Genomic DNA, 25,501 nt, shown 5'->3' on the forward strand with positions numbered 1-25,501 from the left:
GAGATGGAAAGGGAGAAGGAAGAAGAGCAGGGGGTGGCAGAAAGAGAAAGCAAGAGAGGCCCTGGCTCTGCCTGCCTCCGGCTTCAGTCCAGTTTCCTGACAGCATGCAGCCCCTGGCAGATTATACCTGTTGAAAGTGGCCCTCAACAGAAAAAAGGTTTCCCATCCCTGATCTATGAGGACAGGCATCCCATACCTGGCCAGGTGATGGCTGGGGCACTTACACTCTTCCAGAGATGTAGTGCATGTGTTGCAGCCCTCTGCCAACGAGGGTGTCACTGTAGCCTGCATGCACTGTGCAGTCTGCCCCATCTCACCACACAAGATGGCCTTGTGCCACATTACCCTACCTTTAGGAGCAATATCTTCTTGCTGCTTTTTTTTTTTAACCTACACAAATCCTGAAGTAGGAGCGGGAAGGAGCTCCTGTTCAATAGCCTCTGATTTCTGACACTATGATCCTGGACAGCTACCCCATGTGTGAGTCATTGTGCAAAGACTCAACCCCACTGTGCAAATGCACAGCACTCTCATTTCCTTCCATTCAGGCCAGAGAATAGAGAAGATGCATTTCAGCTTTGGCCAAAGTGAACCATTCCCCTAATGCATCCTTCCCCAGCCTAGTGCCTTCCAGTTTTGTTTGGACTATAACACCCATCATCCCCATCCAGCATAGCCATTGGTCATTATGACGGGGTGATGGAAGTTGTCAGAGCTGGAGTCAAGGGTAGGCAAGATCAGGGACTTGCCGAGCCCATATGCTAGAAGGGGACCACTAACAAGATCCCCTTAGAGTTGAACAATGAGGACCTGGCAACAAGGGTGGTAAGAAGCAAGACTCATTGATGGAGAGGGCCCATTGAGGATGTCTTGCCCAAGAGCCCTCAAAAACCTGGAGCAGTCACTGGGAGTTGTAGTCCAAAACAGCTGGAGGCACCAAATTACCCTAACAAGTCCTTGTTCTTGTGATGCCTCCTTGTGCCACAAGGCCCCATCCTCCATAGTGTATGGTTGTCCAACCTTCCTGCATTATTCTACCTAATATCACTTTACTTTCAGATGACACCAGTATTCTCTTCCTGGGGTCCCTTTGAAATGATTTTGGCCACATTTGCCACTCCAAATAGAGTTGACTGAAGGTAATCTCCAGCCCTCCTCCATTACTGCAGCCTCCCTAGATGTACGTGGGGCTACGTTGACACCCGCTTAAGCCATCGGACCTATCCTCTAGGATTTGGTCTCTCTAGAAGTAGGATCCCAATTTGGTAGCCCTTAATGCCACTTTATACCAGTTGTTGGGGAACATGAGCAGGAGGGTGTTATTGCACTTGTGCCCTACTTGTGGGCTTTCTATAGACATCTGTTTGGCCACTGTGTGAACAGAATGCTGGACTAAATAGGCCCTGGGCTGATGCAGCAGGGCTCTTCTCATTTTCCTCTTTTTTTGACCCACCCCACCCCAAAGTGTATAGAATGTCAGGGGGAACTGTGGGGGGGGGGAAGGTTTATCCTCCACTCCCAGAACATCATGATCCTGGTCCAAATCAGGGCATTGTGCACTTACACAGGAGTAAAAACACAGCAGGAAACCTTTGGAGTTTCAGAACTACGCCATTTTGGAGAAGAAGAGACAAAAACACACCCCACCGTAACACAAACAACATGGTGGCAGGAAGTAGCAAAGGGAGGGAAGCGCTTTCATTACATTTCTGCTTACTGGTGTAGACAGAAGGTTGCGGCCTGTAGCAGCAATTTCCCCCAACAGCGGTAAAGTAAATGGAAATTCCACTTGTACTTTACAGGGGAAGGCCAATGATGAGTGGTGCTGGGAGCATTCTGTCCAGAAGAGCGCTCAGTCTTCAGTCCATTCAGACATGCTGTCCCAAGCTTCCCACCTGCTTGTGCCCAACACACCGATGATCCCTACACAGCCCTGTCTGACAGACCCAAGGCTGAATAGGGAAGTATCTCACCCTTAGAGCTCATGCCGATGTCACGTTCCGATCCTCCAAACTATGGTTAGGAATATTCTGCAGCTTCATGAATTTCTTCCTTGCCTCTTGTGTTCAAATTGGGTGTCCTCTAATCATAGTTTGCCATGATGTCCAAACGGGGCAAACTATGGATAGAGCTAACCTCGAATCTATTATTGGAAATCATGATCTGAAGTAGATTTGCCATCCAGGTTAATGCTGAGCATAATTTGCCTGATTCTGATGTCATGGTAAACTGTAGATAGAACAATCAGTGTACCTGAGGGAAAGGAGGGAGTGTGTGAGCCTCTGGCATGTTCGCAGTCCTCCAAATGCTTTAGTAGATAGTTCATTGATCTGCTATAGCAGGGCTACTGTTCTATCACCTTGCCCATGCATTTTGGTCCATAAGAGGATTAAATGTTTAGCTGTTGCCAATAACCATCTAGATCTGAAATGGAACGAAATGAGCAGACTAAAACATGACTTACAAAATAAAGCTGTCATGCTACAAACACCATTTTTTATTTTTTATTATTTATTATTATGTTTATATCCCACCTTTCTTCCTCTTGCATGGACCCCGAGTTGGCTTACATTGTCTTAGAATCATAGAATCATAGAATCATAGAATAGCAGAGTTGGAAGGGGCCTACAAGGCCATCGAGTCCAACCCCCTGCTCAATGCAGGAATCCACCCTAAAGCATCCCTGACAGATGGTTGTCCAGCTGCCTCTTGAATGCCTCTAGTGTGGGAGAGCCCACAACCTCCCTAGGTAGCTGATTCCATTGTCGCACTGCTCTAACAGTCAGGAAGTTTTTCCTGATGTCCAGCCGGAATCTGGCTTCCTTTAACTTGAGCCCGTTATTCCGTGTCCTGCACTCTGGGAGGATCAAGAAGAGATCCTGGCCCTCCTCTGTGTGACAACCTTTTAAGTATTTGAAGAGTGCTATCATGTCTCCCCTCAATCTTCTCTTCTCCAGGCTAAACATGCCCAGTTCTTTCAGTCTCTCTTCATAGGGCTTTGTTTCTAGACCTCTGATCATCCTGGTTGCCCTCTTCTGAACACGCTCCAGCTTGTCTGCATCCTTCTTGAATTGTGGAGCCCAGAACTGGACGCAATACTCTAGATGAGGCCTAACCAGGGCCGAATAGAGAGGAACCAGTACCTCACGTGATTTGGAAGCTATACTTCTATTAATGCAGCCCAAAATAGCATTTGCCTTTCTTGCAGCCATATCGCACTGTTGGCTCATATTCAGCTTGTGATCTACAACAATTCCAAGATCCTTCTCGTTTGTAGTATTGCTGAGCCAAGTGTCCCCCATCTTGTAACTGTGCAATTGGTTTCTATTCCCTAAATGTAGAACTTGGCATTTATCCCTATTAAATTTCATTCTGTTGTTTTCAGCCCAGCACTCCAGCCTATCAAGATCACTTTGAAGTTTGTTTCTGTCTTCCAGGGTATTAGCTATCCCACCCAATTTTGTGTCATCTGCAAATTTGATCAGCGTTCCCTGCACCTCCTCGTCCAAATCATTAATAAAAATGTTGAAGAGCACTGGGCCCAGGACTGAGCCCTGCGGCACCCCACTCGTTGCCTCTCCCCAGTTTGAGAAGGTTCCATTGATAAGTACTCTTTGAGTCCGATTCTGTAGCCAACTGTGGATCCACCTAATAGTTGTTCCATCTAGCCCACTTTTAGCTAGTTTGTTAATCAGAATGTCATGTGGTACTTTGTCAAAAGCTTTGCTGAAGTCAAGATATATGACGTCCACAGCATTCCCACAGTCCACAAGGGAGGTTATCCTATCAAAATATGAGATCAAATTAGTCTGACAGGATTTGTTCCTGACAAATCCATGTTGGCTTCTAGTAATCACTGCATTGGTTTCAAGGTGTTTACAGATTGACTTCTTTATAATCTGCTCCAGAATTTTCCCAGGGATGGATGTCAGACTGACTGGTCTGTAGTTCCCAGGTTCCTCCTTTTTGCCCTTTTTGAAGATAGGGACAATGTTAGCCCTCCTCCAGTCATCCAGCACCTCACCCGTCTTCCATGATTTTGCAAAGATAATAGACAAAGGTTCTGAGAGTTCTTCCGCTAGCTCCTTCATTACTCTTGGATGCAGTTCATCGGGCCCTGGAGATTTGAACTCATTCAAGGAAATAGGTGTTCTTTGACCATTTGTTTATCAATCTCAAACTGCAATCCTGCCCCCTCAACTTCTGCTTCACTTTTTCCAGGGGGGTCATAGACCCGCTTTTGGGAGAAGACCGAGGCAAAGTAGGAATTGAGCACTTCAGCCTTTTCTTTGTCATCTGTTATCAATTTGCCATCCTCATTAAGCAGCTGAACCACCATTTCTTTCCTCTGTCTTTTACTACTCACGTATCTGAAGAAAGCCTTTTTATTGCTTTTAGCATCCCTCGCTAATCTCAGCTCATTCACAGCTTTAGCCTTCCTGACGCCATTTCGGCACTTCTGCGCCACTTGTCTGTACTCTTCTTTTGTAGCCTGGCCTTCCTTCCACTTCCTATATGTATCCCTTTTTGTTTTCAGTTCATCAATAAGCTTTTTGTGGAGCCACATTGGTTTCCTCTGTTGTCTTCTATCTTTTCTCCTTGTTGGAATTGTTTGTAACTGTGCCTTTAAAATTTCATTTTTTAGATACTCCCACCCATCCTGCACTCCTTTTCTCTTTAGGCTCCCTTGCCACGGGACCTTACTTATTATAGTTCTGAGTTTATTAAAATCAGCTTTCCTAAAATCCAGAGTACGTGTATGGCTACGCTCGACTTTTGTCTCCTTCATAATCAAGAATTCAAGTTTGACATGGTCACTTTCCCCCAGAGTTCCCGTAACTGCCACTTTATCCACTAAGTCATCCCTATTGGTCAATAACAAGTCAAGGATTGCTGATCCTCTAGTTCCTTCCACCACTTTCTGTAGGAGAAAGTTATCACCCATACATGTCAGGAATTTCTTGGAAGGGCCGCTTTTGGCAGTAATGGTCTCCCAACAGATATCAGGGTAATTGAAGTCCCCCATCACTACTACATCACACTTCCTTGAAACACTGGTAATTTGTTTCTCAAAAGTTTCGTCCTCGTCTTCTCCTTGATTGGGTGGTCGGTAGTAGACTCCGATTATCATATTCTTTTTATTCCTAGCCCCATTTATTTTAATCCAGACGCTCTCGACGGGGCTCCCAATCTCATCCGCCTGTATTTCTGTGCAGGGATAGGTATTTTTAACATATAGTGCAACTCCACCTCCCTTTCTATTTCTTCTGTTCTTTTTGAACAAGTTATATCCTTCAATTGCTATATTCCAGTCATGGGAGTCATCCCACCAAGTTTCAGTTATACCTATCAAGTCGTATTTGCCTTCATGTAATAAGAGTTCAAGTTCATTCTGTTTGTTTCCCATGCTCTGGGCATTAGTATATAGACATCGAAGACCATGTGTTTTATAGTCTGGCTTTGTTCCTACCTTGTTGCAGACACTATTTTGGGACACTGTTGGAGCTGTTCTCTGTACTGCGGTGCATTGGCCTTCATCCATTGTTGCCTCAAAATTTACGTCTCCCACCCCCGTAAGATTCAGTTTAAAGCCCTCCTGATGAAGTTCTTCATGCTGTGGCCGAACTCATTCTTTCCAGCCCTTGTGAGGTGCAACCCATCCCTTGCCAGCAGTCCATGTTCCAAGTAGCGTAGCCCATGGTCCCAGAATCCAAAGCTCTCACGACGGCACCACCTTCGAAGCCAGTCGTTCATCCGGAGTATTTTTCTTTCCCTTTCTAATCCTCTTCCAAGAACCGGGAGGATGGATGAGAAAACTACCTGGGCCCCAAAGTTCTTCAGTTTCCTTCCCAGAACTTCAAAGTCTGAAATGTTTTCTTCATAGCTCTGCTTGGCGACATCATTTGTTCCCACATGGATGAGAAGAAAGGGGTATGTGTCCGTTGTCTTTATGAGCTTCGGTAACCTTTCAGTCACATCTCTAATCTGTGCTCCAGGGAGACAGCACACCTGGCGAGTCCATGGGTCTTCACGACATACTTGGGTTTCAATCCCACGCAGCAGGGAGTCTCCCACAACGACTACTCTTCTCTTCTTCTTGGTTGACCTACCTTCTGTCCCTTGGTCACTGTTGCATGGTGTCTCCTGTACTTCCTCCTCTGCAAACTGTCCTTCAGTCTCATTCTCCAGAAGCTGAAAGCGGTTGCTTAACTCCAATGGCCCCACCGGTGCAGAACGCCCTCTAATTCCTCCTCTCCTAACTGTCACTCTTTTCCAAGGAGTTTCCTCTTCATTGGCTTTCCTCCCCTCAGCATACTCCACTTCTGCTTCAGCTGGCTGTTGTTCTTCAATCTCATGTGCTTCTTGTTGCTGTTGCAGTTCCACCGTTCGGTCTAAGAACTCCTCGACTTCTCTTATTCCTTGGAGGGTGGACAATCGCTGCTCAAGTCCCCTCACTTTTTCTTCCAAAAGTGCCACCAGCATGCACTTGTTGCAGGTATACGCCATGTTGAGCTCAGGCAGAAACACGAACATTGCACACCCTTTGCAGGTCACCACCTCTAGGGACTCCTTTCCATCCATATTGTCGATTTCTGCTTTGGTTTTTTTCCTTTTTGATTATAGTAGAATTGCCTTTGCTTTGTTGTGTCCTCTCTGAAGGTACACAACTATATGAGTATGTCTTAAGGGAAAGTAATCTTTTGGGGGTTTTTTGCTTTTGTTTGGTGGTGGTTTTGTGGGGGGTTTTTCTCTTTATGTTTTTCTTTTTTTTTCCCCCACCTCTTTTTTATTTTTATTTTTTATTATTTTTTTATTATTTTATTTATTTTTTTATTTTTTTATCTTCCTCCTCTCCATTTTATCCTCACAATAACCCAGTGTGGTAGGTTAGGCTGGAAGTCAGTGACTATTCCAAAGTCACCCAGTGAGCTTCATGGCTGAGTGGGGACTTGAACCCAGGTCCCAATTCAACACTCTAACCACTATACCACACTGGATCTCAACTCACATTCCATCAACATCATCACCACACAACAACAACTAGCATTCCATGCTTTACAACTCCTTCCACATTCTGTATATATCAGATGCTCTAACCACTACACCACACTGGCTGTATGAGCTCATTCATTTGTTCACCTTGCCAAGGATTACCTTTCTGTGCTGGAAGGTGCAGGTGTTTTTATGCTCCTCACTGCTGTACATGCACGGCTTTGTGTGAACCAGGCTCTCCACATATAACGCGTGCACATGGAGGCCCAGATCACATGATTCATTCCCTCATTAAAAGTGGGGTGGGGAGAAATTACATGAATCAAGGTTTATTGCTGCCCTAATCAAACAATGGTGCTTGGTACACCTAAGGCTGCATAGAATCAGGATGTTACTGTCAACAAATCAGCCACCCAGCTGTATAAGTCCCTGTAGTGTTTTAGTCTATTTGTTCCAATCCAGCATTATCCTTTGATTTCAAGGCCATGGGGTAATATATTGGGTGAGGCAGCTGTTCTCCACAGAGCAGTAACCTTGTTTTGCAGCATGACACAAAACAAGCATTCAACATCCAGCTAATTACCGGCAGAACATGAGGCAGAGATCACAATGAATGGTAGCAACTTTGACATCTGCGAGAGGAGGGGACATGCCAGCTTCTTCCTTTTCACTGGCATGAAGTGCAACAGGGCAATGTTACATTTGTAGCCTTGGCAGAATTCCTGGAATAGCAGATAGGCTTACAAGAACCCACAACTCTTCCTCGACTTACATAAATGCTGCTTTTGTGCGGGCAACAGGTTCAGGACTCAGGTTCCTCCAGGCAGCAACTCATTGCTGGTTTTCACAGACTCACATGTGCCTCACTCATGACATTGGAAGTTCCCAGCAGTTATAAAAGCAACAATCATTCATCATGTTGCAACACTTCCACATTTCCCTGCATAACCTGTTATAGGAAATCTCATTATCAGCTTCCCAGTTCACCCAACTTTCTTAAAGAATGCCAGATCTACACCAAGCAGGATATAACAGTTTGAAAACTGTTTGAAAACAGTATATGGAATGTATCCTGGGCCCCCACAGTTGTCAATGCCATTATAAACTGTTATAAAGCATCTGTGTAGATCCTGCCATAGTTAGGTACAAACATATTCCTCTTGCGTCCAGAGTTCCAAAGGTAAAAAGAATTCCAATAGTGGAGGCTGATTGGTCTGATTTTGGTGTGGGTGTAAATCGATTCTGGGTTTCAGGCAGAAACATTCAAAACTATAAAGGCACTGTGTTTGGGGGATAGGATTCAGCATCTCAGAGAGCTCCCTAAGAGTTTTGGCTGGTCCTGACTGAAACCCAGAATGGATTCACAGCCCCATTGAAATCAAAGCCACTGGCCTCCACTGAATCAGGCTAAATTCTATGCTACATTAAAAACCCAATGGAGCAGCACCAACAGGCTCTTGAAACCCCTTCTTTTTAGGCTGATCTGACAGTCTGAGCAATTTGTCCCATTTAATCATAACAGAGAGTCTCTCTCTCTTGCCTCGTACCAGCCCTGCTTCACCTCACCAATCCAGTCTGGTATTTCACTTCCAGCATGTCCATGACTATATCTTCTGCCTGTTTGCCTGATCCAGGGCCTGATCTCCAGTGTTGAAATGGAGCCAGAACTCACAGGGTCAAATCACTGGGACTTTCTAATTAGCAAGGGATACTTACACCATGTGCTACCTCCCCCACCCCAGATTTCCCTGTTCTCTTTGAACATAACTGCAATAATCACAGTAACTGAGGGGAGAAATGGACTTTATTTTATTTATTTATTTATTTATTGCATTTTTATACCGCCCAATAGCTGAAGCCCCCTGGGCAGTATATGTATTGACTGGCTTCGCGTGATCTTGGAGGGGGAAATCAGCCACAGTGGCTTATTTTCCCCTCCACACATGCCAATCATATGCTAGGTGAATCAGCATAATTACTCTCAGGAGTGCTTGTCATGTCATGCAAACCCAACAAGAGTGGTTTGTTGCCATGGGTAACAAACCACCCAGAGCCCATGGGCCACAAGCTAGGCCCCAGACCTAACAACCCCCCACTGACACATCAAGAAAGGCAAGACTAAAGTCCTCCACAACCTTTTGCTCAGGTCAACCACATCTCTGCCTTCCTTCAAGATATTAAAGCATGTTCAGCTATGCTAACTGTTTAAAAGAACAACACAAAACAGAAACACTATGTTAAAGGAGTTTATTTTTTCCAGGGTGTATCTGAAAAGAAATCAGCAGTTTCTTGGTTGCTCTGTTTAGGTTATTTCCTCAGCAGCTGCGGATTCTTCCATAATAACAGAAGAATCTAAGAGAACAAATTGCAGCTGTAGCTAATGCAGACTGCTTTTTTTATGAGATATTGAACTCTTTCTGCCATTCCTTAGCCCTTGTTTATTTGTTTGTTGTGTTTCCAAGGAGGAGTAACCTTGATTGATATATAGATATATGGCCCACCCACACTGCATGCTCCTCTTCTCCTGCAGAAACTTTAGCAGTTTGTTTAGCAATATGTTTTCCTTAATGCTACAGAGGAACCTAAGATGGTTTACCAGGGCATGGGGGCACTTGGAGACAAAGGCTGAGTTTGGATGACACACTAATCAATGGTTGTTTCCCATTCTGTTCTTATTACCCCCCGCCCAGTTGATTAGCATGTCATCCCAACTCAGCCAGTGTGTGAAAGAACAGTGGTCATTTCCAAATTTTCCAGCACAGTTGCATGTCCATGGACCAAATGTTTACTGCCTTGGGTCCCCTTTTGTACATCAGGAGGTCTGTCTCTGTCCAATGATTCATTCAGGAAATCCCTCTTGGAGTATTTGAATCAGGCAAGGACAGTCATTATTGGTTTCTTTCCCAGGGGCAGATCCACACACAGGCTTCGGGACGCCCTGAAGGCGCTTTAGGGTGCCCCGAAATCGATGATGTAGATCCTGTAAGGGATGAGTGGAATATTACTTGGAATGGTTTGGGTTTTAATATGTTAAATTTTATGGCTCCTAGGAACTGGGCGATAAGCGGCCAGCTGCATGGGGGCGTACCGGCACATCCAGGAACCGCTTGGGGCAAGGCCGGCCTTGAGAGAAATTAACATCTCTGGCGGAGGTGTGAAAAGATCTTCGCATGGAAAGCCAAGGGGAGGGGGGAAGGAGCGGGGAAAAGAAACTATAAAGGCTATTCTGGGGGAAGGGGGTTGGTCTGAGCTGGCTGACTTCAAGGTTGGGTGATGTATGAGTTGTAACTTAGTTTCTAGCTTGCTTCTTCTGGGTTCTTATATATGCATGTTTTATAGTTTTAGTATGCTAATCCCATGTAACCTACCACTTATCCTGAAATAAAAAAACTGGTCTTAAACCTCCAAATTGTGAGCTGTGTGCGTATGTTCTGGGGATCTGTGCAAAATCCAGTGGAAAGGCCAGCTTTGCTGGGGCGTGCTTCCTTTACAGACCCTACCTTAATCGTTCCAAGAAGAGGTGGAGGAGGAGGAGGAGGAGGCCCCGCATCACCCCTCGCGGGGACGGGATGAAGAGTTGCCGCACCTGGCGACTTCGCCAGGGAATCAGCTACTGCCCACCTACCCGCCAGCCTCCTTTTGCCGGCGAAAGAGCCACCAGGGCCCACCCGGGTCGGAGAGCTCGGCAGAAGAAGCCGCCACCGGCTTCCGCCCGGGTCATAGAGCTCGGCGGAAGCCGGCAGCGGCTTCTTCCGCCGAGCTCTCCGACCTGGGTGGGCCCGGGTGGCTCTTTTGCCGGCAAAAGGAGGCCGGCGGGTAGGTGGGCAGCAGCTAATTCCCCGGCGAAGCCGCCGGGCGCGGCAACTCTTCATCCTGTCCCCGCGAGGGGTGATGCGGGGCCGCCGCCGCCTCTTCTTGGAACGATTAAGGTAGGGTCTACATCATCGATTTCGGTGCGCCCTAAAGCGCCTTCAGGGCATCCCGAAGCCTGTGTGTGGATCTGCCCCTGGTCTGACCCAAGTGGGATTAGGGAGCTGCTCATGTTGGGATAACAGTTACATTTCTGATTTTAAACATTTTAATTGAGGAAGTTTATCTTTTGAATGTACATGTTTTTAACTGAGATTTTTCCTTTTCCTTTTTTTTTTTTTTGCACCTTTACTGTGAGTTTTTGGATACCTGCATTACCAATCTTAACAAACTCCATGCAGAGTTACATTGGGCTTTTCCGTACAAGGCATTTATGGTGCACCCATCATTTCCTACTCATGCTTGTTTATGGGTTCGTTAGACGATGTTGTGACCATCCAGTTTCGCTTTGTGTCTAATCAGCACTTTGGACAAGTTTTTTTTTTCTAAAGTAGAGAAAATGCAGCAGTTAATTATGAAAGAGAAAGAAAGCACTATTTCTCCTTGTGCATTTCTGCTATTCCTCTATACCCCAATGCCACCTAGAGGCTATGTAGCAGGAAACCAGGAAAGGAAATGTTTCTTGTATAGTGCTTTGATCTCAATTCTGTGACAAAACTGAAATTCGATACAGTGGATTAACAGCTGCTTAATTGTCTCATGTGGAAAAGGTTTTAATATTGACTTGTTCTCTGCTTGCAAAGGTCACTGAAGTCCTTTTTATTCTCCATCTCCTCGTTGGTTGACTTTTGCACTGACATCTTTCCCCCTTTCACACTCAGAGTCTCAGAAGAGAAAGCCCTTTTCACCATCTTATCAAAGTACAACTGGTAGCTGAAAACAACTATAAGAACTAAGATCGTGAGCCCTTCCCTCTTATTCTCTTCTATAGCCATCTTTCTTATCCAAGAATTTGAACTTCTCAGAATATGCTCATTTAAACACATCATTAATTTGCATCAACTATGTCCCCTCAAAGTGCATATGGTGCTATGTGAGAGGACCCTGCACTAGCAGGACGAAACCCTGAATTGACAGCCTGGCTGGCTCCACCTATTTGCTGTGCTAATGGTTGAGAAGCTAACATTTATTCTGTTCTGGGAATATGTGGCTTGTAGGAATCAAACCGGATGAATGAGCACATGTGATCTCCTCAATGCCCATTTGAGAAAATGCCTATTGTGTAGATACTACTTTGAACTGTCATTTCTAAAAGTACTCAGTTCTACTTATATTTATAAGCCCAAATCCTAACCTGTTTAATGAAGAACAAAACAAACTGCACTGAATAGGAGAATGAAAGTAAAATACAAGAGCAGTCTGGGGTGGAGGGCATTTTTTAAGCTCCAACCAAATATAATAAAAACATAAAATTAATCCATTACTACAATACTACAGTCACGTTATTAATGGCTTTTCAAGACTGAAAAAACCATTTTTACTCACTGCTGAACGAAACTTGCTGAAGGTAAACTGTGGTTTTTTTAAGAGACCTGGCTCTGGGAGTCAAGTTTTAATTTATTTTCCCAAGGTGGCGAAATGATTGGGTCAGCCATATAATTTCTTGAACTCCTCAGTTGCAAGAGATAGTATTTCCATTAGGACATGCAGCCCAATATGGCTCTGAGAAATGGCATCAGAGCTAAGCAAGCATTTTCTCATTTGACATCATTAGGACTTGCACTGTGCTTTTTTCATGCTGCACCATGGAGCAAAATCGGAAGGCATTGGGAGGCTGTCAGATATGTTACTGCTGCCTTTAAAGTAGCTCTATTTACATACTTCTTCCTTTTTTGTATCTACACTTCTAGATCAGATACTGCACTGCAAAAAGCTGAACCTGTGACTTTGCTTACACTTTTGAATACATTACCCATCTGTTTCACAATTCAGACAAATGGTTGAGAGAAATCTCTTCAGCAAAGTAACATCTTTCAGATGAATTTTTTACAAGTGCAGATGCTTGCAAAGTGATGTTATTTAGTCTTCAGCTCCACTTAGCTTCTTTCCCTCTATGCTACATCCAACATATGCCTCATTCATGTCTGGCCAGGTTAAGATTTTTTTTTAAAGAGTCCGTGTGATAAGAGGAAAACACAACATATAACAGGGCAGGCTATAGAGACTCAGGACTGCAAATCAAATCAGGCCTAACCCAACCCTTTAGGGTTCCCCAGGTGTCCATGTCCCTTTCCCCTGGCTTTTCCCCTGACCATCAATTATTTGGTCTTTTGCTGAGGTCTTTTCCCCATTCTAAAAAGTTGAGTTTCCACTCTGTCACAATGACCTTGTTCAAACAACATGCTGGTTAAGCAATTTGAGCTAAACATTATGGTTTAGCGTGTTGCGTGAACCATTCCTAACCATGGTGGCTACATAATCACAGTTTAAACACGCTCACTAACCATTTGCTGCAAAAGGGTTAGTGGCCTAACCATGGTTTAATATGCTGTGTGAACAGACCCAAAGTGTGCCCCTTCTGCCAAGGGAGGCATGTCCCTTCGTCTTATTCTCTTCCCAAATGAACAATGAGACCACGTTATTACAACAGCTAAGGACTTTATTAATCCTTGTTACAGCACAAGATAAGTCAAGTCAGTGTTTATTTATTTATTTATTTAGAATATTTATATACCGCTCCCCATTGAAAAAAGTCAAGTCAGTAGCTGCAGGATCGAACTCACTTTTTGGGAATTATAGTAAGTAACTGCAGGATAAGGTGGAGCATCTCTGGTCCTTTCATCCTGGCCAAGAGCCAGGATGAAAGGTCACAGGGTTCAATATGTAGCTGCAGAACGGAGATGGATTTTACAGGGTGATATAGGCAAGTATCTGCAGGATCAGGATAAATGTCCATAGAGTGAAGTAAGTATCTGATCCTGTCAATGCTTGCCTGTATTAGACTATAAGCATCCAGTCTGCTGGATGCTTATAGTCTAATACAGGCAAGCATTGACAGGATCAGAATGAAGGCCCTCAGTGTGGGTAAGTAATTGCAGAGTTAGGGTAAATGTCCATGGAGCAATAATGGTAAGTAGCTGCTAGATCAGAGAGAATATCCACAGATAGGGATGTTGGAGGAATCTATTTGTGGGGTGGAGCTCAACAAGCTTTTGTCAGCTTACGCACTCATCCAGACTCCAGTCCAAAATACGCCAGCTGGCTCGACTCGGTCTGCAGCAAGTTGGGCCAACTGGCAGATTTTCTGCACCCACTGCCACATATACCCCTCCCCTTCTTCCTACCAATGCCAACACATGCCCCCTTTAAACCAGATTAGATTTGAGGTGCACCTGAGGTTCATGTTGCCTGAGGAGAGAAAGGGAGCTCAACTTGGATGGCCACTTATACACTACCAAAGAAAAGGAGAAAATGCATCGCCCAAAAAATGGATACTAATTGTATAGTATTTGCACATACAATAGTATTTGCACATACAAATGTATATGTATAGATACAAATAGGAAATAATAACTATAATTTAAATAGGAGTACTATTCATTTCACCCTGTGACCAGTTGATCTGTGTGCCTGCTCAGGCTGCTGTTGTCCAGGTGTTAACGGACTACTTCATGGCTCCAGATGCTCTCAGTCTATATGGTGCTTTGACTTAAAACCAGATTTGGTCTTGGACTCTTCAAATACAGGACTGCCCTCTCTGTAAAAACAGAGCATTGTGAAGTTCTGAGGATGGCTAATTGATCATCTATCACAACTGGGGCATGTGAGTATACATTACCACTTCCTCCCCACTCTGAATGGAAACCAACATCTCTTCCATGTTCCCACATGTTTCATATATGCAAGAGTGGTGTTAGGAGCCTGTATGCATATCTCCTTACAGGGATCACAGGGAGGATTCTCTGCAAAGCTTTTCCAACTGCCTTTGATCCTGGGGCTTCCTGGTTTCTTCCAGGTGGAAACAGGGGTGTTATGGTCAGTGCAATCCTATACATTTCTACTCAGAAGTAAGTCCCACTGATAGGTTCATCACACCAGCGTTATACTGTGCAATCACTGCGAATTGCATGCAAAGGACTCTGAAGTTTCCAGCTTATAATCTGCTTTGACTGCAAAGCACTCCCATGCATCCTGCTTTAATTGTGCTTCCAAGCCAAAAGAACCAACGTATTTTACTACCTCTTTAGGAATGAATCTTTTGTTGTTCTCCGAGCGGCCACTGGGGGCGCAGAAGGATGATTTTATATGTTTAAAGTACAAATTAAACAAATACTAACATCTGTGTAACTTTTAAAGATAAAGACATTAAAATTGGCAATAATAATAATAATAATAATAATAATAATAATAATAATAATATATTTATTTGTTACCCGCCTGTCCCTCTGAATCGAGGCGGGGTACAACACTAATAAAAATACCATAAAATACATACAACTAATTCAAACATTTTAAACCATATAGTTATTAAGGAGGGCTTTCAGCATACCAAATTTGAATTGGATTGGGTCATCCGTTGATTTTTTTAAATGATTTTTTACATTTCTCCCCCTTAAACCCTTTTCCTGGTATGCAAAGGATCTTAGGAGCACTGCTGCCTGGGGTGTGATTTAGCTAACAACAACAGCATCAGCTTTACGCTATGGGGATAATTCCAGGGAAACGGGTATGTGGGATGAAGCTCTGAATTACATTAAGGGTCCTCAGTTTTTTCAAGCCACTTTGCATAGTGACTGTTGGCCTGCTTTCTGCAGTTTGCTAAGGCAAAACACACTTTCAACCTTGTCGGGGACAGCTGAGGTAAGGAACACTCTGGTTCTTGAAAACTGCACTCCCTCCTCCCTAGATTAAAGGAAAGAGGTGGGCATGGAGAGGAACATGTCTGGCCTTTCATGGGCATTAGTTAGGGCTGCCTCTAATCCTCACAAGCTCTCACCAAAGGCAAAATGGCTCCAAATCAGGTAGTTAGAGGCTGCCATCTTTCACTCAGAAGAGTGAAAAACAGGTGTCATTTCAAAATATACATTGCCTCTCTTTTTTCAAACAAAAATACGGCTGATACAATTCACATCGCAGTCATTTGTATTCAGTGCTGGCTGAATGTGCTTTAAAAGTATACACCATCAAACGTATCTACGATATTTCAGGGTGAAAGCATAGAAGTTCTTTTTCGTTGTTGCTGTTTTTACTAAGATTAAGAGACATTTCAAACAATCACTCAGAATTTATGAGAAGCCTTAAATAAGTCCTGTTCAAATACTGAGGTTAGTATTTATACATACTTGCTTGTTCAGGACAGTAATATATTTGGAGATCCCAGCTAACGCTTATGTTATGTGTGCATGGACACATCCTTACGCTTGTACTTACACATACTTAAGTTTTCAACACCATGACTACTAAGCACATTCATCCATTGATTTATTTTTTAAGCTATCTTTATTTCTCAGATGTTTGCAGCCTTCTCCAATTGGCTGTATTTCCAGGACTGACAAATTTTCCATGGTGTCTCACACTCAGAAATTCATAGCAAAGAAGGAAACATTGGGCTGGGCTGGACACATCTAAGAAGAACAGGACAGAGATGATTACTGTAAAGAAAGGGAATGACTCAGTTTTCTTTATTTGGTTCCATAGCTTTTCTTTTTTGTCACAGCATTTTGGAGTTGACTAGCCCTGCAACAGGCTAGAGGGGAGAGCTGGCTGGTACATAGACCGTTGACCACCTGAAGGGAGGATGGTCATCTTGAAGGAATGGCTCCTGTTATCTCAGGCTTCAAGGTCATAAAATGTCTAGCTCTGTGGGAGTCAGCTGGGCCTGTGTGAAAAAGTGTCACCTCTCCTTTTGACTTTCCATTCCAGAGGGGAGGGGAGACCAGGGACTAGCATAGTGAGGGTATATAGTTGGGTAGGGCCACCATGCCCATTCTTATCTTGCTTCTGAAGAAGGAGTTGTCACGTCTAGTGTAGCTTATGAGAAAGGTGCCATATGAAGGTCTGCGCAGGCAGATCCAAAATGCACAACTGCACATTGTTTTATTGTTTTTAATCTGTATTTGTGTTTCCAACTGTTTGTACTTGTATTACTCTGTTTTGTAATAAGATGGCTTTTGCAACATCCAATCTTGTACCAATTTGGACTTTGTAACTTCCAACTCCCTTTTCCCTTCTTGTAGATAAACTATCTACCTCTTCAAGCTTTCCAGCTTGAGTGAGCGAAGTCCAGTATTACTCTGCGGCTAGTGCTACTAACTTTATTTTGTCCTTGAGTCTAGGAAATTGCAGGAACTGGTTTCTTTTGATCCTTGATTTGGCAGAGTTAAGGAGACTAAGCAGGGCAGGCAACTCCCCTGTCTCAGGTTGATAGCAGAGGGCGGGGGAGCAGGGCGGCTTTCTATCAGAAGTGGTTCAGCTTTGAATCACATTCTTCCCTTTGCCTTCCTTTATATTTATAAATTTTGCTTTGCCAAGCAGTCTGTTATGAAATTCCATTTCTAGAGAGTAGTAGTAAGTGCGCTTGACATCCACAATCCATATTTAACCACTGGACAAGGGTTGCCCACCCTGAATTCCAAGGGCTTGAAGCTTTACCCCATCTGAAAGTGGCCTATACCCATACACCCCAGTGTTTATAGGCTTCAGTCACTCTTTGCAAGAGGGCACAGGTTATGCCTACAAAGTCTATCCACCCAGGATCCTTTTCATATGAGGCCTCAAAGCTATGGAAGTTTGTGGGGGTGCAGCAGGTACAATCAACCAGTGGGTCAGCTAGGGCCAGTGGAGGCTGGTGGCTCTGATGTCGTTTGTGTGGTGAATCCATTCCAGGTTTCAGCCAGAATCAGTCAGAATTCTAAAGGAGGGATCTAAGGCGCAAAGCACTTTGGATTGGTCCTTTAGAATTCTGACTGGTTCTGACTGAAACCTGGAGCAGATTCACCACCCAAATGACATCAGAGCCACCAGCCTCCACTGGCTAGGGCTGGACCTTTGGGGCCAAAGTCCAGGGCCCTAAAGCCCAATCATCTCCCCTCAATCAACACCCAGAGAGTGGCAAGTGGTGAGGTCATCAGGGTAGCCGGGTTTTTTCCTGTAATTTGGATGGTGCAATGATTTAGGTGAGCTTAAAATGCACAACTGCACATGCTCAGAGTATCGTTTGTTGTTTGTATATATGTTTGTTTATTAGGATTGACAATATTCTGACATACAAGGAATGCAGAAGTAGTTGTAAGGCATGGAATGTCAGTTGTGGTGGTGGTAGGATGGGGAGTGGAATGTCAATCGAGATCCAGTATGGTGTGGTGGTTAGAGTGTTGGGCTGGGACTAGGGAGACTTGGGTTCAAGTCGCCACTCAGCCATGAAACTCACTGGGTGAGTCACTGACTCTCAGTGTAACCTCCCCCACAGAGTTGTTGTGCAGATAAAATGGAGAGGAGGAAGAGAAGCACGTAAGCTAACTTGGGTTCCTTGCAAGAGGAAAAAAGGTGGGATATAACTGTAATGAACAAACAAGAAAGGTTCGTTGTGTGTTACTTCAGTTGTGAAGCACACTAGGGCCACTCAATGCCCCTCCACCACCCCATAAGAGCATTCCGTTCATGGTCTAAAATAACCTAGATGCAGCACTGCAACCAACCCTCCTCTCCATGCATCCATGTTTGAACATCTGCACAGGACTTCTGTGAACAAAATGAATGCCAACCTAGCAGGAGATGTAATAGACATAAACAATGACACTGCTCTGTTTTCTGTATTCTTGCATTGTCAGTCACCTTATAAACAGTTGAAGCTGAACCACGAGTCTTTGGATCGCTTCTTTAGAGTTCTGACTGGTTTTGAGTGAAACCTGGAGCGGATTCACCGCCCCACTGGCATCGGAGCCACCAGCACACACCCCGCCCCCAGTATAATATCAAAAGAAAGTACCAGCTCCCATTTGTTTATTTTTACATCTCTCTCTCTCTCTCTCTCTCTCTCTCTCTCTCTCTCTCTCTTAGTGCAGAGGCTGTAGCATTTAAGATGGCTCTTTGTTGTCGTTCTGCCATCCCGGTTTGTTTCCACACTACCGTTTTCCTAACCAGACGCTGTGCTTCTGCAATTTCTCTCTCTGGTTGTCCTAAGGGGGTTCTATCAAAAACCTCAGTAAAGACGGCTCGTCTCAGAGCCCGGGAGCTTTACATAAGCAATGCCCATTAGCGCTAATGGAAGGGGCTTGCATAAGTCTCTCAGGCGAGGATGGGAGAAGAGACCCGCGGGTATGCGCGCACACATCAGTGCCGGAGTTCTTATCGGATAAATGGGGGAAGATGCATTTGCACCTGCTTCTGTTCTTGCTTCTTGGCCTCCCAGAAGAAGCTTCTGGTGCACTCTGCAAATCAAGAAGAAGCGAAATCCATTGTCGTACATCTAGTTAAGTCTATTCTACAACGGTAGAATCCAGGGCAGTATTTAAGAACATTCAGCGCTAAGGACATGAGGCAGCGCAGCTGGTAATTGTCAAGCAGCAGCCAGGAGCCTTTCTCTGCTGCCTGTCTTGCTGTGCGCTTTGCATCCCTGTTCCAGCACCGTAGAGGATTTCTTCTACTATGCAGGCGAGATTGTGCAGACCACAGTGTTGTTCCCTCCCTCTCCCCACTGATGGTTCTCTTGGAAATCAGTCAAATCTTTGCCGGCTAGAAAATGATCCTACGCATAAGAGGCACAGAAGTTGCTCTTTCCTGTTAACTTGGTTCTGTGATATTTGTGATCCCAGCCTGATTGATCCATGAACGAAGCCTGGAGAGTTGGCATGTTACGACACCAGACCCGCTGACCTTCATCTCCATATCGACCATGATCAGTGAGGAAGAGGGGTTGCAGAGCATGTCTGATTTCTATAACATCCGTTATGCCAGTATTAAACAGTGGTCAGTGTTGACGGATTGGGCTTTGGAAACTCTTTGCATCAATGGAACACTTGTCACTTACAGTTTTTGCCAAAATAATAATTAAAAAACAGACAAAAATAAGTGAGCAACACTCTTGTACAATATAAAGTGATTAAAAAAGAAGTACCAACTAAATCTGGGGAATCCTCTCTTATTCTCTGAACATATAAAATGTCTCAACAGAGTATATTACAAAGGATGCATCTCTGCTTAATAAACAGAACGGCTTTCCCCCTTTTGCAGACCTCATATTTAAATATTTAACAAGCAATTCAAGCAGTTTCTTTCAAAGCTTTATATAACAGATATTTCAACACATGACATAGCAGATCTTCCTGTCCATCCCATGAGCATCTATCTTGAACAGGAATTCAGTTCCAAAATTCCAGCAATTTTCATCTGACTGAGAGCTCCATCACACCTATTTTCCCCCTCTGGTTTGTCTCCGCATTTTTTACCTCCGTTTCATAAGAGCTGTAAGGGCTCCCTCATGCACAGTCCCTTTCACATGGGTTTTTGCTTGTTTGCGCTTCTATTACACCCCGCCCCTTCTCCTGCCTCCTCCAGTTCATTGGTTATGGTACTCTGATGGTGTGGGTTCTCCCCGCCCCTGCTCTGGCTTTGTTATCTAGCTATTACTTTTAAGGTTTCCTCTGGGCTCCATTTCTGTGGGCAATGAGGAGGGCGGTTGTAGCACTAAAAAGTTCATTCAACTGACTAACAAGTCCCTATGATGACCATGCTGGAGGAGAAGAAATGCCCTGCCCTCCCCTTTTGACAGCAAGACTCTATTAGCACACACACACAACAAAGGAAAAAACGAGAGGGGAAAACAATCCAGACTTTCCCTGCACCAAAGTAAAACACAACAAGAGGGAGAAGGGGCGAGATGAGTGCAGGACAGGGATGACTTCACGTGAGTATCACGCTGCAAATCCACATACCAGGAATGGCAAGTGTGCGATCAATCACTGGTGTGATAGAGCTCTAAAAGGCAAGTAATTAAGGCTTCCCTTAGTTTAAAATTTAAAACGGTTGCTAACTAATATATCAGTGCAAGAGAATACTTGAAACATGACAGGAATGAGGTAGTACAAGGCAATTAACTGCTGACACACCATGCTTGCTAGTACCCTATTCCTGTCTACATTCAGCATTGTGAATGAATGAGGATAAGAACTAGATTTACTACACAGAAGCTCTGTGCTCTGGCTACTACATGCCAGGCCGAGATCCAATAGGTGACTCTTTTCCTTGGGAAGGATATGCAGTGGGGGGAAAGGCTGCACCTGTTGAAATTCTGCCTGGTTGGCTGCTCTTAACAGCACAGGAAAAAGCATAGCTGTGGATCATGCTAAGCAGTTCAGTGGTGCTAGTGGTGCTCTTTGGCCCCAGCTTAATGCCCTGGACTTCTAGTTCCTTTATTAATACAATATAGTGAAAGGAAAAGACAATGAAATAGATCGGGGGTGGGTAACTTGTTGCCCTCCAGATGTTTTGGCTTACAACTCCCACGATCTCTCACCATTGGATATAATGATGGGAGTTGAAGGCCAAAACATCTGGAGGGCCACATGTTGCAATAGATCATGACATATGGAACTTATATTGTTTGTTCCCCAGTCAATGGAATGTAACCAGGTAGCAGCATGTAATTAGGCCTTCTCAGTGGTGGCACTCGCTCTTCGGAATACTCTTCCCAATGTGTAGTTCAAGAGGCAGAAACCGTGATTAGTTTTAAATGCCTCTTAATAACAAAAGTACTCACACAGGCTTTCCCTGTCATGTGAGGGACTGCTACTACCCTCTTTTACAGTTTATGGTATCGTAATGCTTTTAATTGTGTATTATCTTGTTTTTATCTTGGTTTATTGTGGTTTATTGTGAACCTCTTAAGGATTTTAGTACGTTAAGGGCACAATCCTATGCATGTTTAGACAGAAAAAGTCCTACCACTCACAGCATTCCCCAGCTAGAATAAATAAATAAAATGGCAACAGGAGGAGAGGACTATTGCCTTCATGCCCTGCTTGCGGCCTTGCCAGAAACATCTGGTTGCCATTGTGAGAAACAGATGGACCTTCTGACTTAACAGGGCTCTTCTTTTGTTCTTATGTCTCCTTGATTTTGTTTATGCTTGCTACACACCTGTGAGACATGATGGAGAGTGCAGACAGCGGGGACCAAAGGTACTCCCTTTTTTGCACTCAGAAAGGGAGAGATGGCAGCTATTGCAAAGAAAGCTCAATTGCTCAATATCTATTTTGCTATAGTCACTACAAAGAGAATACTTCAGCTGTTGGAAAGAATCAAATCCTCTGGGGGCAGATTATGTTCATTCAGAGTCTGAAGGAGCCATCTATGCCCATCTCAGAATCATTCATATTTATAGTTGAGAATAAGTTGGTCTTGAAAGACAGGAGAAGAAAGACAAAGGGATAGGATGGTCAGACACCATGGAATTATCAACATGTCTGTTTGATTTCAGTACTGGCCAGCTCCAGCTTTTGGAGGGTCCTGGGGAGGCTGCTCTCTGTGGCCCTTGCCATAGCTGGCACTAAGTCCCCGAGCTTACTAGTTCATGGGCAGGCAGGTGATGGGCCCTGCTGGGTATGCTAGATGTTGGCGCTGGGCCTGGTTCAGTTGCTGGAAAACTACTAGGAGATATAGATATAGATGTATATCAAGGAATTTGACAACGGACGGATCTACACTACTGCTTAAAGCACTTTATAACAGTTTTGACAACTATATATGGAGCATGTCCTGGGTCCCAACAGTTGTCAAAACGGTTATAAAGCCCTTTAAAGCAGTAGTGTAGATCCTGCCAACATCTAGAAGGAAACAGGACAATTCCTTAACAACAAACATGGTTTTCAGGTTAGATGATTTTGGTAATTTTTTTCTTTGATAACTGGTAAAGTAACTTTAGGGAATGTATTTGATATAATATAACTAAGCTTCAGCAACTCCTTTCTCATCTATCCTTCTCATAAAAGCTCAGAAAAGGTTAACTAGAATGAAAGTAGATGCACGTTCAGTTGAAATACACACAAACTCAGACTGACAACAGATTCAAGAGAGATTTCTAAAGGAATCAGTCCGAGGCTGCATGATGTTCAACATCATCCTTGGTTACTTGAAAGTGAAAGTGCATGTGTCAAATTTATGGATGACACAAAACTGGGAGGGAATGCAAAAGTAACAGAAGATAGACTGCAATTCAAAACGAACTCCATAAATGAGAGAGATTGGATGATTACAATGACATGAAACCCGGCAAAGAAAAAATATAAATAGGAATATCATAAATAGGGAAAACTTCTCCCCTCTATGATGGGAATTACCTGGCTAGTCAGTAGTATTGTAAAAAATGGATTAAGTGTTGTAATGCATAGGAAACAACAGTATGATACTCTGGCATTTTCAGAATTTGTGCTTCAGCAGAATTCTCAATCAATCAAATGTCAATCACAGCAGCATCCTGTTCAGGACATGCTGCAACACTGTAGCAAACCACAGACTGTCTCTGTGTAATGTATGAAAAATGGCTACATCTGAAAAGAAATCACTTACAGAAATTCTCAAAACTCTCCATTGCTCAGTTTAATGTCAAATATTATCAGGATGTTCTCCCAAACAGGGGTGCTAAATCCCTGGGCTAAGGGCCAAATCCAATGCTCCTGGGGTCCCAATTTGGAATTTGGGGCGGGCACGTCTTTGGCCCCACCTCTTTTTTCCCCATCTACTAATTGTTTGGTGGTTTTCCATGTTTTGCCCATTTTCCCCTTCTAAAAAATTGAAATGGCAGCAACAGCTTTAAACTAAATTAGGCTGGTATTTGGGGGTATATTGGACCCGCCCATTTTTGCCTTTGCCCCCACCCCCCCAGTGGAACGCAGCCCTCAAGAGACTCCTCAAAACTGAATCCAGCCCTTGGTTTGAAAGGAGTTCAACATCCCTGCTCCGAACCATCAACGTCTGTGTGTCTGCCATATAACCTATGCCTGTTCCACTGCATTTGGAGCCATCTTCTAGGGTGGCACAGTTCACATAGGGCAGTGTGAATCTCATGCTGAGCCTGTCCCTCACCCACTGTGAACTGAGAATGTTTCCTAGGACACATGCAACATTCCCAATGGGTGTGCATGGCAGAGGGACTTCAGTAGCGGTGCACTAGCTGCCTTTAGGGTGCTCTGTGTTTCAGCTAAATAAAGGAGAGTACTTCTTCACATAATGAAATTATGGGATTCACTAGCAGAAGATGTAGTGATGGCCACCAATTTGGAAGGCCTTGAAAGGGGATTAGACAAATTCATGGAGGAGAAGGCTATCAAGGGCTGTTAGTCATGATGGCTATATATTTCCTCCAGGGTTGGAAGGAGTATGCCTATGTACACCAGTTGCTGAGAACATGAGTGGAGAGGTGCTATATTACATGCATGTCCTAGGGGTGGTCTATGCAGCCTGTTTGCCCTGTGGTGGCTGCGCAATGGCACTGCATTGGTTCTACAATGCAGCTGCCAACTCGCAACTACCATGGGGCTTTTTCCCGACGCGCCACATTTAAAAAGTCGGGGACCTAACCCAACTTATTCCCTTGAAGCAAAGTCACCATGGTCCTTCCACTATGTGACCTCACTTCAGCGTTGAGCTGGGGGCACCCCGCGTTTCCTTCTGCCATGGGATTTCCTGTCGCCACCCCACAGCAGGGATTTTCTCTGGAGGAGCAACAAAGCGGCGCAGTAAAGGCAAGGTCCTAATTGTAGGTTTTTGACAGGCAGCTGGTTGAATCGAATGCTGGACTAGACTAGATTAGTCTGATCCAGTATAATCTTTCTTTTCTTTCAGCAACTCTGGCCACCACAAGAAGAGGATTGCACATTAGGTGATTCTTTAATTAAATGGTGCTAGTAGAGGGGGAAGTGATAAAGCAGTCCATTTAGGATTGAAATTTACAGGATTATTGTTAATGAAACAACACTATGAGGAAAGCCTAAGGGCAAATAAACCATCCCAGCCTTTGCTGTTTGAATCTAAGAGGTAACATCACTGCCTGTGCTGAGTTCAGCTCTCAAAAGTATGGAACGGGGGTGGGGGGCAAAGGGTTGTTTAGCTAAAACCCGGATAAAGTTAGTTTCCCATTGTCAGTGATGGATGAACAGACCTTTTTTTCCCCCATTCATAGGCATTTCCCAGGCTCTGGCAGCAGCTCCAAAATTCATTTCACCCTTTAATTTGATTTCATGGAGGAGAGTAAAGAGAGGTGGGGCAGAGGAGGAAGACCAGGGGGATAAGGGAGAGGACATCTGACATTCTCCCTCAGAACGCAATGATGCTCTTGATCCAGTGAGGGGTGGGATAAGTGGTTGCCATGGCAATATATTCCCAAATACACACTTACGCAGGCACACACACACAACTGGGAAGGAATCCAGTGGCCTGTATTGGGTGTCAAATTTCAGCAAAAAAAGCCCACAAGTCACTTCCATTTCATCATCTTTTTTATTTAAGAGAGAGAGAGAGAGAGAGAGAGAGCCCTGCTGGCTTTAACTAGGTCATATTTTCTTACCAAAGCAGAAGCTACTGTAGTCTTGCTCAGAATGGCTTAACCACCCAAGAAGAATTTTGTGAAGGAATTTATACACCAGAATTGGAGGTAAAATCCCCTTCCTACACTCCGGAGAAATAAAGAACTTCACTGGAAGCA

The sequence above is a fragment of the Elgaria multicarinata genome, chromosome 5 (assembly GCF_023053635.1).
Source record: "Elgaria multicarinata webbii isolate HBS135686 ecotype San Diego chromosome 5, rElgMul1.1.pri, whole genome shotgun sequence".
Lineage (NCBI taxonomy): Eukaryota > Metazoa > Chordata > Lepidosauria > Squamata > Anguidae > Elgaria > Elgaria multicarinata.